This window comes from Prenolepis imparis, unplaced genomic scaffold (assembly GCF_030444845.1).
Source record: "Prenolepis imparis isolate NDT839.2.m4 unplaced genomic scaffold, iyPreImpa1.0 SCAF_9, whole genome shotgun sequence".
Lineage (NCBI taxonomy): Eukaryota > Metazoa > Arthropoda > Insecta > Hymenoptera > Formicidae > Prenolepis > Prenolepis imparis.
In genome coordinates, this window is record NW_028141167.1 from 11,910,457 (window position 1) to 11,925,908 (window position 15,452).

The following is a 15,452-nucleotide window of genomic DNA, read 5'->3' on the forward strand; positions in this document are numbered from 1 at the left end:
CTTTTATATGTATCGAACTCAATAAAATGATATCCTTAACTTTGATATACAACCCCCTGCGGCCTTCGATGCCGCGCAAACTTTCGATCTATAATTTATCTCTCGGAAAAAAAAAAAAAAAAAAAAAACATTCGGTCACAGAAGCACCCTCGAGAGATTCAAAGGGTCCGTGCGTTTGTGCCGAAGTAATAATTCTGCCGCCGGCAAAACACGTAGGGTATCCGCTCATTGGGATTCGCGTATCGGAAACGAGACGGGAGACGTTCGTAACGACGGAAAATGGTCGATCCATCGGCCGTTCGTAAAACACTTTTACGAGCCTGCCGTCGTGCACCGAAACGAGCTACGAGTCGATCGCACGCGGAATCGAGAACGGGGGTCCAGGGTGGTCCAGGAAGCCAGACGACGAGGACGAGAAATACGTCGACGTTGACTTGCGATCGTGAAGCAGCGAACTCGCGCAAATATTTGAGACCTCAGTCTTGGAGAACTCGCGAAAACTGGATGGCGCTTCAATTGTAAAGCAAGAAGAAAACAAAAGAACGCGAGACAAGAGAGAGGAAAAGACCGAGCTCTCTTTAATCCATATAAATACTCCGTTGTCGCGGGGGTCCTTAAAGCCCAGCCCAGAAAAATACATAAGCAGTTTCACTGACAGTCGGTTTGGAGAAAGTCCGAGAATTGCATCGGCCTCCTGTCGATTTCATTAAAAGTTACATAAGTTAATGTATGTTGTGATGAACTTTCGATTGTATTTGGATAACTATGAGAGTATTGTGGAAATTATTAAGGCTCTCTAAACTCATCGCCTTTATTATTGATTAAAAGAGACTCAAGCGATATCATCTTTTGTTTAAAGAAGTCGTAAGAATGCACAGTCTTTCTTAATACAAAAAGTACGTTTAAGATATGATTTTAGATTCCTTAACGTTTTCCTTCGACTCGCAATTCACCGTAGAATTGTCCGAAAAATCTATCATTTATTGTCGATTGAAGCTTTTACTTCCGGCCTTTTGCACGCGGGCCGCGTTGTTTAAGTTATACTACAACTACGCTACGTTAGAGCGGTTAGGGCTTAAAATTTGCTACGCTCAACTGCGGTCCCTTTCGCAGGGAGCCTTTCACAAGGACCTTCTCTCTCTCTCTCTCTCTTTCTCTATATACCGCTGCAGCTGGTTTCGTCATTCGCATGACGGTGGCACGAGTTCCTTAAGCTCCCGTTCTCTCTTCGTTGCACTGGCTTTAATGCGGTTACGTGAAATTAGAACGTCAAATTAGAGCGTGCAGCGTATGACTCGACCTCGATAGACGAGCGACGACGAAAGCCGAAATAACGGAGCTGGCAACAAATAAACGTCTGGCTCTTCGTGAGCGTGAGCCAAGTGAAAGCGATTCCTGCTTGTGTAATTCACGACCGACTACTGCCCGATCGTCGTCGATTCGCACGTGTCAATCAACGACCGACAATGTAACACTTCGTCTAAGTTCCGTGATAATTAAACACATGACTAATCCTTTCGGAAATGTATTTTTTTAAAATAAATATATATTCTTATTATGTATAATTATTCCAAAAAATATATTTTAATATTAATATGTTAAAAATGTAAATGATAGAAAATGATATCCTGCTTCTTTCTTGTTTTTATGCAAAATAAAAATTAATATATTGATATTATTCTTTTTATATATCCATAGTTACCGAATTAATAAGAACACTATTATTTATTAATTTATTGCGCATATTATTATATTATTGATTTTATCCATATTTTGTACAGTATATTATATAAATAATTTTTCATATAAAATTTAGTTTTTAGAAAAAAACTAAAAATCTTTGAAATTAATCGACATAATATGGACCTTTATGCTGATCTCTGACTATGAGGCTAATATTCATTCTTATACTTTCATTCATTCACCAAACTCGCCGATTTACGAGCCGATAGCTTGAACATCAAGCTTGAAACATCGTTTCTTCCGAGCAAATGGTCGCTACATTTGCTACTGTTTAGCAAAATATAAGCTTGCTGCATCTCGACTTGTGCTTTGGAAGTAAAGCACGAAAGTCGGTTATACAAATTTACTTATCTCTTTGAAGAAGCTCACGGAATATTTTATATAAGAGTACTTTTCTCATATATATATAAGGAAATAAATATTTGCATAAAATATTTTCTCATTTTATTAAGTGAAACCCACTTCCAATTTCTCTCTTAATTTTTCTGGTTGAATGAAGACAACGAAAATTTATTCACTTATAACTAAGGAATGCAGAAAATCAATACAGAGAATAATTAAACGCGAAAGAAAATATTTATGATAAAAAATTTATATATACATATCGTTTCGAACGTTAGCTGTCTCATTTCTATAATTAAATAATATTGCAAATTAATTCAATTATTCCATAATGTACTTATTTCACTTTTCATAATGTGTTTCTAAAAATGTTTTAAATCAATATAACGTTCTTATTTTATTTTATTATCGATTATTTATTATTTTAGGCTTACTATAGATTATTTATTATTTATACTCTATCAAAACTAAAAAATTTTATTAAGATGTATATACAATTTAATAATATATCTAAAGAATAAAATAATTCGAGAAAAGATTGAATTATAATTGTAAAAAAGATTTCCATAAAAAAATCGGACATAATATCTAAATAAACGTAAAATATATATATATATATATATATATATATATATATATATACAGGGTCAAGTAAAATTATCAGAGCTGAAGAACGGTATAACGATCGTATTTTCCCGAGGAAGGATACGTATACCGTAAAGGGAAGTTGTATCGTTAGGAAAGGGCTCCTTACTGAAATTGTTCTACCATTAGGGTCGATACCCTTATCGGTGCGGCGCCACGTAGCGTTTCGCCATAAAACTAGGCGATCGTACTTTAACTGCCAGTCATTTTCATTTGCCGGGGTTATTAAGGGGAAACCGCGGGGTCGGCGGGCAAAAGCGTCTCTTAACACTGAATGGGACATTGGTTGGATCGCAGTAATAAGGAGAATAGGAAGCAGATATTCAGACAACGCATCCGGAGTCCTTGGAATATTTCGGTAACAATAACGAAAGGAAATTTCCATCATTGCGAATTTTCGAAATCGCAAGCAAAGTCTCGCTGTTGCAAAAATATATGCAAAATGTGTAAAATTTTGCAAAACAAAATTATAAATATCTATTATAATATAACTATTTCGAGTGATTATTTAATATCGAAAACGGGAGGTGTTTAAAAATATAGCCAAATCTTTTCGATCATTTTAAAACAAATATTAAAATTGAATTTAACATATAACAATATAAATGCTACAACACCGACCACTCGATAAATGACTATGAATCCAAATTCATTAAAACAATTATAATCGGGAATAACCGTATGTTTTTTTTAATGTTCCATGCATGTTTACGTTGACGTTTGTTGACTTTTCTATAAATTTTTCAATTTGGCGGACGGATGCACTGGGTATATACGCGAAATGTAACAACGAGTTCCACACACATACGCCCGAATGATGGAAAAAAAGGATCATAAAGTATAAAAAGTGCAAACAACGCGGTCGAACAATCGCTCGCTATCCAAATGTTTGTTCAACGATGTACTGCCGCGTTTTCTCAACATATACTGTGCCCTCTCTCGTGTAATAATACCACGCAATAATAACGTATTTGGGAAAACTCCGAGCTCTCTCGGGCGCGCGCTCATATTGTTTTCGCGAGCGAACGATGCTAAACACGCGGGAGTTTACCGCGGGACGCTGGGGAATTTCTATCGCGATTATCGCCACCATCGGAGAAAGATTCGGGGGAGGAAACTCGTAAAATTCAGCAAAAATGGTGGGACACCGAGAAATTTACGGACACGCGAGCCCCGATCCGAGAGACTGAGAGATTAAATCCTCTTTTAGTACCTCGTTCGCTTTCGGAGCGACGACGGTCGGTCGGCTGCGGACAGAACGACTTTCGAATGGACGTTAACGTACGGCCGATGCGAAAATTTAACGAAGCCCGCCGGCGGCAACGATGCAACTTCGGCAATTGCGACGGGAAAATATCGTTCGCGACCGCTTATCGCGATAATAACGCGGTCGAACGACTGCATCCCTCTAGCCCGGAGCGTCAAGTTCACAAACTCTTTGGATGTGCTGAGAGGTTCAGCATAAAGAGAGAACGCGCAGCTTGCATTAATTATAACATATATTTTCACAAGCTTGGCTTGTGCGGCCCGACATTATAGATCGCCGGATGTTTTTTTTCAAACGGAGATATCGTTGGAATAAACCGAGAAAAACTGGGCTTTAACCGAACCTAGAAAGGTTTGTCTTCTATTATGAGCCTTAATAAATTTTGCTAAAATTTAATTATTTCATTATTTAGAGAATTAATAAAATTTATATATATATTTTTTTTCTTTTTCTTTGCTGAACGATTACAATATAATTGTAACAATAATCGACAATAATATGATCCTTGCAAAGCACTCTCCGCTAATCGTGTTTGAGGCAATGCCAAAAAGGGCGGCTCATCTTCCCTAATTCTCTCGTTTCAAGTGATGTTGCACTTTGCTAACACCATAGCTCAATCGCGAAGCTTCATCTTCCGCGATCGCGCAAACCGACCAAGTTTTCCTAATCCATTTACCGGGGAACGCGAGGCACTCGGTTATTCGAAGCGCCGCCGTCGTCGTCGTCGATCGATGATTCCGACGACCGTGATTTTCGGGCTCGCCGAACACGGTCGCAATAAGCCACCAAAGTGCAACGCGGGCGGGCGGATAATTATCCTAATTGGTAAAGGATGAACGCCGTTGAAAAACAAAGCCGACGATAGACGACGGGTAGACGACGGGTAGCGAGCAAGTAAGCCGAATAACGAATTTCCAAGATAGACAAAGATATCGGTGATGGCAACACCAAGGTAACGATCGCGAATGAGGCAAGTAATTAACCGGGGGTTGTCTAGCGTTCGTTAAGCTAAATTCACTGTTTTCTGGAGAACCGTCTCGGGTTCTAGGAAACCGCAACGTGGTTCGGATGGCTTTTGTATCCTTGTTCGGTAATTGGATGATTGCATGTTGGATAAGCACAAAAGTCTGTGTATTTTTTGCTACTATCTCTTTTGTTACTAATTTGTTAATTTCGTTAAAAAATAGTGATAATTAGATAATTAGAAATAACTGTCTCAGTTTGAACTAATCGCTTAAACTTGTAAATACACGGTATCGTGATTCTCGAATAACGCGATGAAAAAGAAGGTGCGACGCTGACGAGAGGAAAAGAGTGTCTCTCAATTTGCGAATCGAAGGTAATAAAGAACCTCTTTTCGCGGAACTTATCCGGAAGAGGAGCCGACTGCCTGTGTTTTCCCGCTTCTCAGGTGAAGAGGTTTCCGCAGACGGCTCCTCTTCCTAGGACGTCGAGATTGGAGGATGGGCTTAAAAGGGCGAGCGCGCAGTTTATCAGGAATACCTGAAGTTCTTAACGGTCGCGCGATAATTTCCTCGAGAGCACCTCGCCAGTCAACAACTTGTCTGTTTCCGCGAAAAAGTCGCCCGACTGACATCCGACTGAAAGCTGTTTTACACAAAACTAGTCGCAACAAGTTGCGCACATCTACTGCATACTTTCCAACTAATTATTATTTCGACCTCATTGGTTAAGTAAATTCTGTTGAATTACCGTGAAATTCTTAGAAGAAACTCGGGTGCAAGTTTAAAATGTGGCAACTTAATTTGAGTAATTTCATGCTTCAATTTTCCGCGGGATATTTGGGCTCGCCTTCATCAAAACCCTTAGTCTTTGCCAAATATTTTGAAAAAATGACAAAATCATGGGGTTTTATAAAACATATCGCTTATAAAAAAAATATTCTTTAAAATAATAATAATTAATATTTTAGTAATAATTTAATAATTTTTATAGCACCTTTAAGATATATGATACTTATTTTGAGCGAACAACGCGCCAAATTGGAAAACTTTTCCTCAAAACAAGATATTCATGATTTCAGGAAGAAAAAAGGTGCAGCAACGAGAGAAGGGTAATGCTGACGTCCAACTTACGCTGCGAAATTACGCCGCGCGTCATTGTTACGGAAGTTTCCATCCCGCACTCGAGATTTTGCGGAATTAAGGCACGACCTGAACATTACTCGCTCCCGCGGACTCTCGCGCGCCCATCCGGGCGAGAAACAAACGCGCAGTCATGCAAGCACTCTCGCAGAGATTCGGCCTACTTCCGGAAACTACATAGGACTAAAAGTTCGAATCTACCAGCTCCCGCGAGAGCTCATCATCCCTGACTCTAATTTCTGAAAAATTCAAATAAAGTGATAAAAAGAACTAAAAAAGTTGAGGAAAAAGATTGCTAAAAATTTGTATTATTAAATGAAGAAGATTTGTACCATATTATTATTATTGTAATATAAAATAAATCAATGTAAAATATTATTAAAATTATTATATCTTAATTGTTATAATTAAAAACCAAAATAATAATAATAATCAAATATATATTTTTATAATTTTAGTTCTCTCTAGTATCCGCTTTTTACAAAGCAACTTTTTTCTCAACATTTTTCTCGTCCCTTTTCTTCGCCATAAAATTCTCAAAATCTAAATTTAAATTCTATAATTCGTCGTTAGTGACGGGGGTTGATTCGCGAGAAGGATGCTCGCAAAGTTTAAGTAGGGATGTTCGCTTGCCCAGTAATATTCGGCTGAGTACTTGCTGAGTAGCGTCAGTAATTACGAGCCTATTAAAATTCTCCCATCTACCCAAGCCCAGTTCGCTGCTGCTTCCGCACTTCTCTCCCATCTGTCCGACATTCGTGAACTCGCGACCTCGTGTGCACGCGACATATAGAAATTCATACGCCCTCATCTCTCTCTCTCTCAACCGTGTTCAGCAACATACAAAGACGATAGTATTTCTTTCGGCGCAAGCGCCATCCTATTTGATATTCTTTCGCTCGGGAGAGTTCCGCGTATATCTCGTAATCGTTTCCGCTTGTTATTATAGATAACATCGCAGGATATTGCACGATGATAACGCGAAGCCAACGTTGTCTTTCCCTTCGAATACCGTTTACTCGATAGCATTCGTAACGCTCCAGTTTAAACTTTCCAGCGCGCTAGTTTCAACTTTATTAAATATTTTCTAAAGGGTCGAGGAAAAAAATTGTTCAATACACGAGATATTGTTGCAAACGCAATTAACTTTTCAAAATTGAAATTTTAACCGTATGATTTCTATCATTTTTATACATTTATGAAGAATACTTGAAACAATTTCGCGAAAATTAGACAAACTGTTATTGTATCACTTATTAGTATATAAGTAAAAAATTATATTAGTTTTAAATATTGCGTCAATGTGTTTAGATATAAAAAAAAGTTGTGAGAATGTGATAAAAGCGGAAGTAACAAATTTTCACATTATAAATTCATTTTTTATCCATATTGTACGACTCGGTAAGTAATATTCCTATTTAAGTATATTATATATTTTTAAATTGAAAAATATTCATATATGCAAAGAGAGCAAAAAATACCGACTATTATTCAAGAATATCCCGATCCCTCGAGTATTTTTCGTTTCGTGCAACAAGCCTGAATATTCGCAACGCAAAACGAAGAAAAATACAAGAAAACAGAAAACGTCGACTGCAATATTCTACGAAAAGTGAACTTTGCATGTTCGCGCACGTGATACCAACACGTGGTCCAGTACTGTTCCGTCAGCTCTAGCATGGAAACAAGTATCTATATTTACATAAGAACGAAAGAGCAACCGTGTAGCAACTCGGAGGGGGAGGGGGGTTGCCCTGCAAAGAATTGTTAGGGAAAATAGAAAAATAAGAACGAAACATATACATATATGTGTATTTACATGTACCGATATCGATCCGATTCTTTCGTTTCCGCGAGTCATGTATGATTCACAGCGGACTGGAGTTTTTCAAGAAACATAAGAAGCACAATCGATCTCCAGTGCCCAGCATCCTCTGCCCCCTTTGCATGCAAGAACCACCGTATCTTCGTTTCTTTTTGCGCGACACTCTTTTCGCGCCCGCGAAATTATCCGACACACGTACGCATCTTTTTGAACACGCTAGAATATAAAACGTGACGCGAATATTTGACCGAAAAGGTAGCGGATATTACAGAAGTTTTCCTTAAGAACGTAAAGTTGTCAAAAGACATTAATAAAATAATATAGAAATTTTAAGAAGCATCTTTGAAAATTTGACAAACATTAATAAAAATATAATAAAAATATAAAAATTGTAATAAAATTACGAGATATTTGACCTATATATGTTTGATTATATAAATATTTTCTTGAAATCAAATTACTGTTTTCTCAGTGTTTCTCTTCCCCTATATATGTTTTAAAATGTGTGATTTCAAAAGCTTGGAGCGAAATAATCCGCACAATAAATTAAGTTATTATCGTATGTTACTATTTCGTTAATTAATTGCCGGACAGAATATTTACATGGACTAACGGTACAATTTCATACATCAAAAAGATTTATGACCGCCTGCTAAATTGGTACGAGGAAGTGAGCGTCATACAATGCGTTTGTGAATATGGCAGATGTAGTATGACTAATGAATCGTGAATGAACGAGGAGATCGAGGCAGGGGCGCATGACTAGGCATGATCCATCGGCCTTGTACGATCGGTGATGCAGCAATCTGGCCGGAAAATGCCTAAATAAAGAGCCGGCGCGCGAAAGCATGTCAAAGACAAAGAGAGAGGTCAGGCGGGGTGGAAGACGAAGAGAGGAAGAAAAAGAGAGAGAGCCGAAGTAATACTAAGTATCGATGCGATAAATGAATAAAAACCCAATCTTCTCGTGGAAGCTTTCTCTTCGCTACAGAGAAGAGAAGCAAAAAAAAAAAGGAGAAAGAAGGTACAGAGAGAAGTGGGAGGAGTGGATGGAAGAGGAGTTCAACCGAGAGTAAGGCCAGGCAGTTAAAGGGGTCCCGTCACGCGGCGATCGATAGGTTTGTCTTCATCCTGCACTTGTTCTCGCGTCTCTCTTGACGCGTATGTGCACGCTCGTGATGCAATATATGCGGCAAAAAACGGTAGGCGAAAAAAGAGGAGGCGAAAAAAGAGGAGGCAAAAAAGAGAGCTAAAGGGCAAGCTGCATTCTCGATTGCATGGTTCTCAATTCTAAATCCCGAACAACTTCCTCGAGCTTCGTGCCATCGCCGACGCCTTCGTCGTCGTCGAGACGCTTACTTCTCAGAACGAAGAGACGGAGAGCGTCATCGTCTCGGCCGCGACGTCGTGTCACGGATGGTACCAAGTAGCGGAAAGAGCTCGCGACCTCGTTTCTACCTGAAATGACGTCCTACCTTTCGAGAGAGACACGCATAACCCTTAGTCTTTCTATTATTAAACACGATTACGATTAATCTCTTCAAATTCTATTTCGTCAAATACATTTTTGCATTATAGGATGTTCGAAGCTTAGAAAAAAAAATGAAATCTATTAAAAATATGTAACTAATTATTTTCTTATAAATAATAAAATAAAATAAATATATATTATTTTGTATATATATGGCTTTTGAGAGGTAAGGGCGATATTGAAGATTTTAACCCATCGCAATATAAATAGATAACGACAGATAGAGTTCGTGTTTTAGTTCTTGCACGTTCTCTCGCGGGTCGGAACAAAACTGAAGAAACTGTAGTAAATCTACCTAGAAATGTTAAGATAGTTTGACGTACGTACGATTGGCTGCGGCGGCGACTAGACAATTGCTTTATCGGAAAAGCGAAAAGAACTGTACGGATTTAGTTACGACAGCAACACGATCGGAGATTGCTCTGATTTATCAGCTAGTTTTTTTGTTGCATGTCTATCAAAAGACGAATTTGTTTCGATAAAAACTGAAATAGACGTGACGGAGATAGATGGTTAAATATAGTATTGTCCGACAATTTAACACATCTCAGCTATTATAAATGTTATAAATATTTTTTATCACACATATCTACAAATATTTGAAATATTAAAAGGCCATTAATTTTAAATAAAAAAATGTACTATATGAGATCAGCAAATAAAAAGGTATTAGATAAAGTGAGAAAATAAAATGTAAATAATTACGTTAATTTTAAAAAATAAGACCCCTTTATAATTTTTCATTAAATACTGGTTAAAAATTTTTTGCAGAGTTATATATGCGCTTCTTTCCATTTATCAAAAAATATAATTACATCTCTCTTTTTACTTATGAGAATAGCTCACAAATTCAATGATCACATTCAAGTATGTTAATTCGTGAAAAGAGTTGAAGTTAATTCATCCGCTCGTGTGCTCGTCCGAACGAGTTTATCACGAATTTGTAAAAACGGATATCACGTACGCGCTTAATTCCTTTAAAGCTGGAATTTTATCCTCGTAAAACATAAGAATTATCTTCATCCAAAACTATTTTACTCTTGATAAAGAATATAAAATTTGTAATGGTTTAATATCTATACACATGTAAATACACGGATTATTATGAAATTACGGAAAATAAATAATCCTCGATTGATGTATAATATGTAATTTAAATTTAAATTTAAATTGATAATGTTTGATTAAATTTCACAATCCATCAAAAATTATTGCTTAGCGTATTCTTTTTCAAGTAAAATACTGCGACTGAGTTAGCTCTTTAACGCGATGTTGATCTCTTAACGCTCTAAATATTAAAAACATTATTCCAGAGAATTTTCATTCATATAAAATAAACCAAGACAATATAATTAAAGTACAATATAATTAAATGTTTCATTACTAATAACGAGCCGTGCTAGCGCAAACGGTATCTTAGATCTTTTCTTAATGGTACATTCATATTTGGGACAGAGGACTAAGATAAAGGTAAGATAAGGAAGCGCAATTTTATTATCATATTATACGCAGCGAATTGGATTATTATGGAGGGATTATGGGATTACTCTTGTCCCAATTACCGCTAACTGCATGCGGTCTCTCTCTCTCTCTCTCTCTCTCTTTCTCTCTTTCTGTCTCTTCTATTTCAGATATACATAATTCCGCTTACGCTCAAGTTACGTTTAGTTTATGTCCTTTACACATCTACGTGCTGCTCTATTAGTTTTGAATTAATACATCGAGATCAAGTATTCATCCGAAACAGAAGTTAAATAAAATCGGACCACCTCACGAAACTTTGGAATCAGGTCAAACTTCTCATCTTCATCCATATTCTTCGCTCGTTCCCGACTACCGTCCTCAGAGAATTGCGAGAGATACCGCGGAATTTCGGAATGATCTCACGGCACTGTGCGACAGAATGGAATTGGAGTCACTTGTGTTTTGAGAATAACCTCGCTCATGGGACGTTATACGCATAGATACATAGAGCTGACCGGATATGTGTTATAAGCGAGAAGTCCAAGTGATTCAAGTAATAAACTTGGAAGAGATAATATATGGCGAACGTCAAATAAATCTCGTCATATAAATCAGTTAATTGAGAAAAGTAATCGATACAATTAATAATAATAATATTAGCGAAAAAAAAATAGTAAAGAGATCATAGATGGTAAAGAGATCAACTGAATATTTGTTCGCCACTATACGCGGTCAATTTTTCACGAAATCCATCATACAGATTCATGCATTCGAAAACTCAAATGGAAGCGATAGATGACTGAGCAAAATACAAAAAAAAGTATTTTGCATGAAAATTGCTCGCCCCGCAGGTTTATGTCTCCCCACGAAAGAGTTAATTCAGCCATTCGATCGCCGTGAAATTTTTATATCCCGATGCTCCCGCAGCTATGCGATAGTTTTATGACGGGTCACGAACATCGTAGCGCAAGATTCTAGGTGCGAGTGTCACGTAAAGCCACGTTTCAATATGATGTTTAACTTGGCGAATCTAACATTAAATCTTCCGTCTGTCTCTCTCTCCCTCTTTCCGACTATCTACCCCTTTTCTCTAACCCCCGGGCTTCTGGATGATATACCATGTACCGTCGTCGGTTATACACGCTAGGCGTACGCGAACGATCGCGCGCAAGCCTTGATTGCCGGGGACGAGGCAGTTACGTCAGTTACCGACGTCCTCGCGCCTAAGTGCGAAGGCACACATTACCCAAGTTTCTCTCCCCGAATGGCGTCAGGCGACGACGGGGCGACGACAAGCGTAAACCTACTGTCGACATTCCAGTTAGATCTCTCCGTGAAACGGTTCAATTTAACTTGGCCACTATTGCTCGAACCTCCAAGTGCCGCTTACGCGAAAATCATTCTGTCTACGACTCGCCAAAAGTCCGATTCTACGCAACTTACGTTAGGAGTGAATTTCATTCCGTAATGCTGAATTATAATAAGTACGAGTGCGACATTGGATGATAAAATTCATGTATCACCGCAAATACTTTCAAAATAATCAATATAACTTCGAATTTTCTTCGAAAGAAATTGTGATGACGGCTTGTAAATTAGAAATTATTAAGGATGCCTTTTTAAAATTAACTTTAATTCTAATTTTAAGCTTTATATATCTTATCAAAAGTTCTACAATTCAAGACTAAGAGAGAGATATATAATTAACAATAAATTGCATAAATATTTAAAGCATTTCTATTAAAATTTTTGAATCAATTTTGTGTAGTGGTTTCATTATCCAAATTGCATCGCGATGATTGTACGTGCCTTCGTATCTTATGTATTTCTATCTCATGCGTTTCTATAAATAAAAAGGAAAAAGTACATATACAGAGAGGAATACGAAACGTGCCTTTATGTCGCATCTGACACAAACCTGTTTGTAATGTCCTTTCTGCAACGCTTCTTTTTCGCTGTCGTTTTTCGCGTAGCGAAGGCTATGGACTAACAATAAACGTGTAAAATATGTCTCGCGCGGGGTATCGAAGCGAGCGAACAGGAAACGACATAAAGGTTGGATAAGCAGGAAGCAGAAAGCAGGAAAAAAGAGAGAAAGAGAGAGAGGGAGAAAGAGAGAGAGAAAATAAGGTAGAACCAGATATATCGACGAAATTAGAGAAAAAGAGCGAAGAAAGACTTCCTATAATGCAGGTCGACGCGTGCAGCGAAGGAAAGTCGAGATTGCGCAATAAAGAGTCACTCGAGTTCAACCCGACGACAAAGCTAATTGCACACCTTCGAGATCTCATTGTAATATATAACGGATTAAGAGCGCGCGGGCATACAAAATTACCTCGCCAAGTTACGAGAACGTCCTCACTCTCAATAAACGAATAATGAAACGAGAATATTGGAAGAATTATCTTTAATCGCTTTGCGAAATGTATGTAATCTTAAGAGCCAGAAAAAAATGCGGAAATAAAATAAAATTGATTTTTTAAATATTTTTAAATATTTTTAACCGAGAACGAATCTACTGCAAAGAGAATCAAATTATTCTGCCTCATGCCTCATATTATTTTTAAAGATATTTCATTTTTTAATAAATATTTTCACATTAGTTTTTCAAACAAAATAATAATTAAAATGTTTTTATGATTATATTTTATTTTACAATTATATATATATATATATAATTGAATAATTTATAAGCCTTTCAGAATTTCAATTTTTCTATTTTATGTTTCGATATGTATATAATATTTGGTTTAATCTCTGTCTCATTTAACACTGAACTATTAATGTCATCTTTACTTCTATATTACGCGCTGTTGTGACATTTAACATGAAAATAAAGATAGGATAAAGATAAGGTAAATGATATGAAGAAAATATGAAAAAGTGTTCCAAATACGTGTAAAATATGTTTTGGATATAGCATATAAAAGATTAAAAAACGCGCTATTTAAGATCGACTATGAAAAGAGATGCAAATTAATTTTAATTGTATTCTTGCATTCTTTCGTCCCGCCTTGACTGATTAAATGAGAAACGGGTAGAGACCAAGCGATCGGAAATTTTCTCTTTGTACTCTAAGATCCCCTACAGGCTCGGCATTTCGATAACTGATTCCGAAGCTCAGCGAAGCTTTGAGTAATTAAGGTAATACAGAGCAGTATCGATGAGAGAAGCTTTGCAAGGCTTTTTAAAACTTCGCTCTCGATTCAATACAGAAAACCAACTTTTTTACGGAAGTAATTAATTGTGGCATTTTCATAGAATCGCGTATAGTTATAACGTAATGTAATCAAATAAGAGAATTAAAGACCTAATAATCCACCAGATTCAAGACAAAGGATACTTGATACATCGCATATACAATTTTTATTCTCTTTCAAATGTGAAATTTTAAAACTATTTTATGAACAAAAGATTTAAAAATATTTTAAAAAATTTGTAATTGTAAATTTAATTTTGAAATAAAATGTTTTAAAAGCGTGAATCTCTATTTAAGCGGTCTTTTATTCTTCTGTTATTGTCTATTCGAAAATTAGAAAATAAAAATTTATAACTGTAAATGTAAGTTTTAAAAGTGTTTCTGAGTCTCTATTTAAATCCTTTATTCTTCTATTATCGGCTATTCGACAACTAGAGTGAGCAACATTTTATTCTGAGTTTTCGATAACTGGTAATTATTTCAAATATTTGTATTATGTTTTTAATATGTAAAATTTAATTATTCTTTTTCTAACTTTGAGTTATTATTATATTCCATCCAATTATATAATAATATATATATCGAAAAAATTTACACCAAAAAAGGAGTACAAGTCGAAGATGAAATCGGAAACAAAATATATAGTCAGCGGAAATTTAAATTTGTCTATTGCAATCAGCGCTCTAAACGAAAACGCAGCTGCGTCACGATATTTGTGTCAATTTATAATGGAAAATCCGATATTATCATCACAAATCGGATTAATGACTGACTTCTCGCATGTGTACACAACTCGTCTGGCGAAAGCATTACACTTAATCGCCTATCGATTTTTATGTTGATTCATTGTAATCGGATAGCGTAAAATAAGCTGAAAAATTTTATAATATATTTTTGTGACGGATCGCATGAAAGATAATACACGCTGCAATTTTCCGACATATTATATTTTTCCCTTGACTATACTCGCGATATTAACATAGAGATAGATTAAATTATTATTCTCGTGGGAGATAAATGATTACGACGGGAAAGTAGCTCTTCCGTCAATAGAGCAAATGCTGACGGCGATATTTCTGTTATATTTCCATCTCCTTCTCTTTGCAACCGATAATAGTTGCACGAGAGACACTATCTCCTTCATTAATATTAATATAATTACTTTCTCGCTTTAAAAAAAAATGAGAATTCTAAAACCAATTCTCAGACTTCTTAAAAACTTTCACTTGTTCGCGGATACTTTTATTTTTCCTTCTAATAAATAATGAATGAGCTTCACATATCGTACTTTAAAAGATATCGTACTTTAAAAGATGTATCATATTTTTTCT

General features: G+C 36.3%; 1 protein-coding gene across 2 annotated transcripts in view; it reads right to left on the reverse strand.

Moving 5' to 3' along the window:
- Fur2 (furin-like protease 2) overlaps positions 1 to 15,452 on the reverse strand; it is a 340,885-nt gene that overhangs the window by 283,495 nt on the left and 41,938 nt on the right. The gene's annotated exons all lie outside the window — the stretch shown is intronic.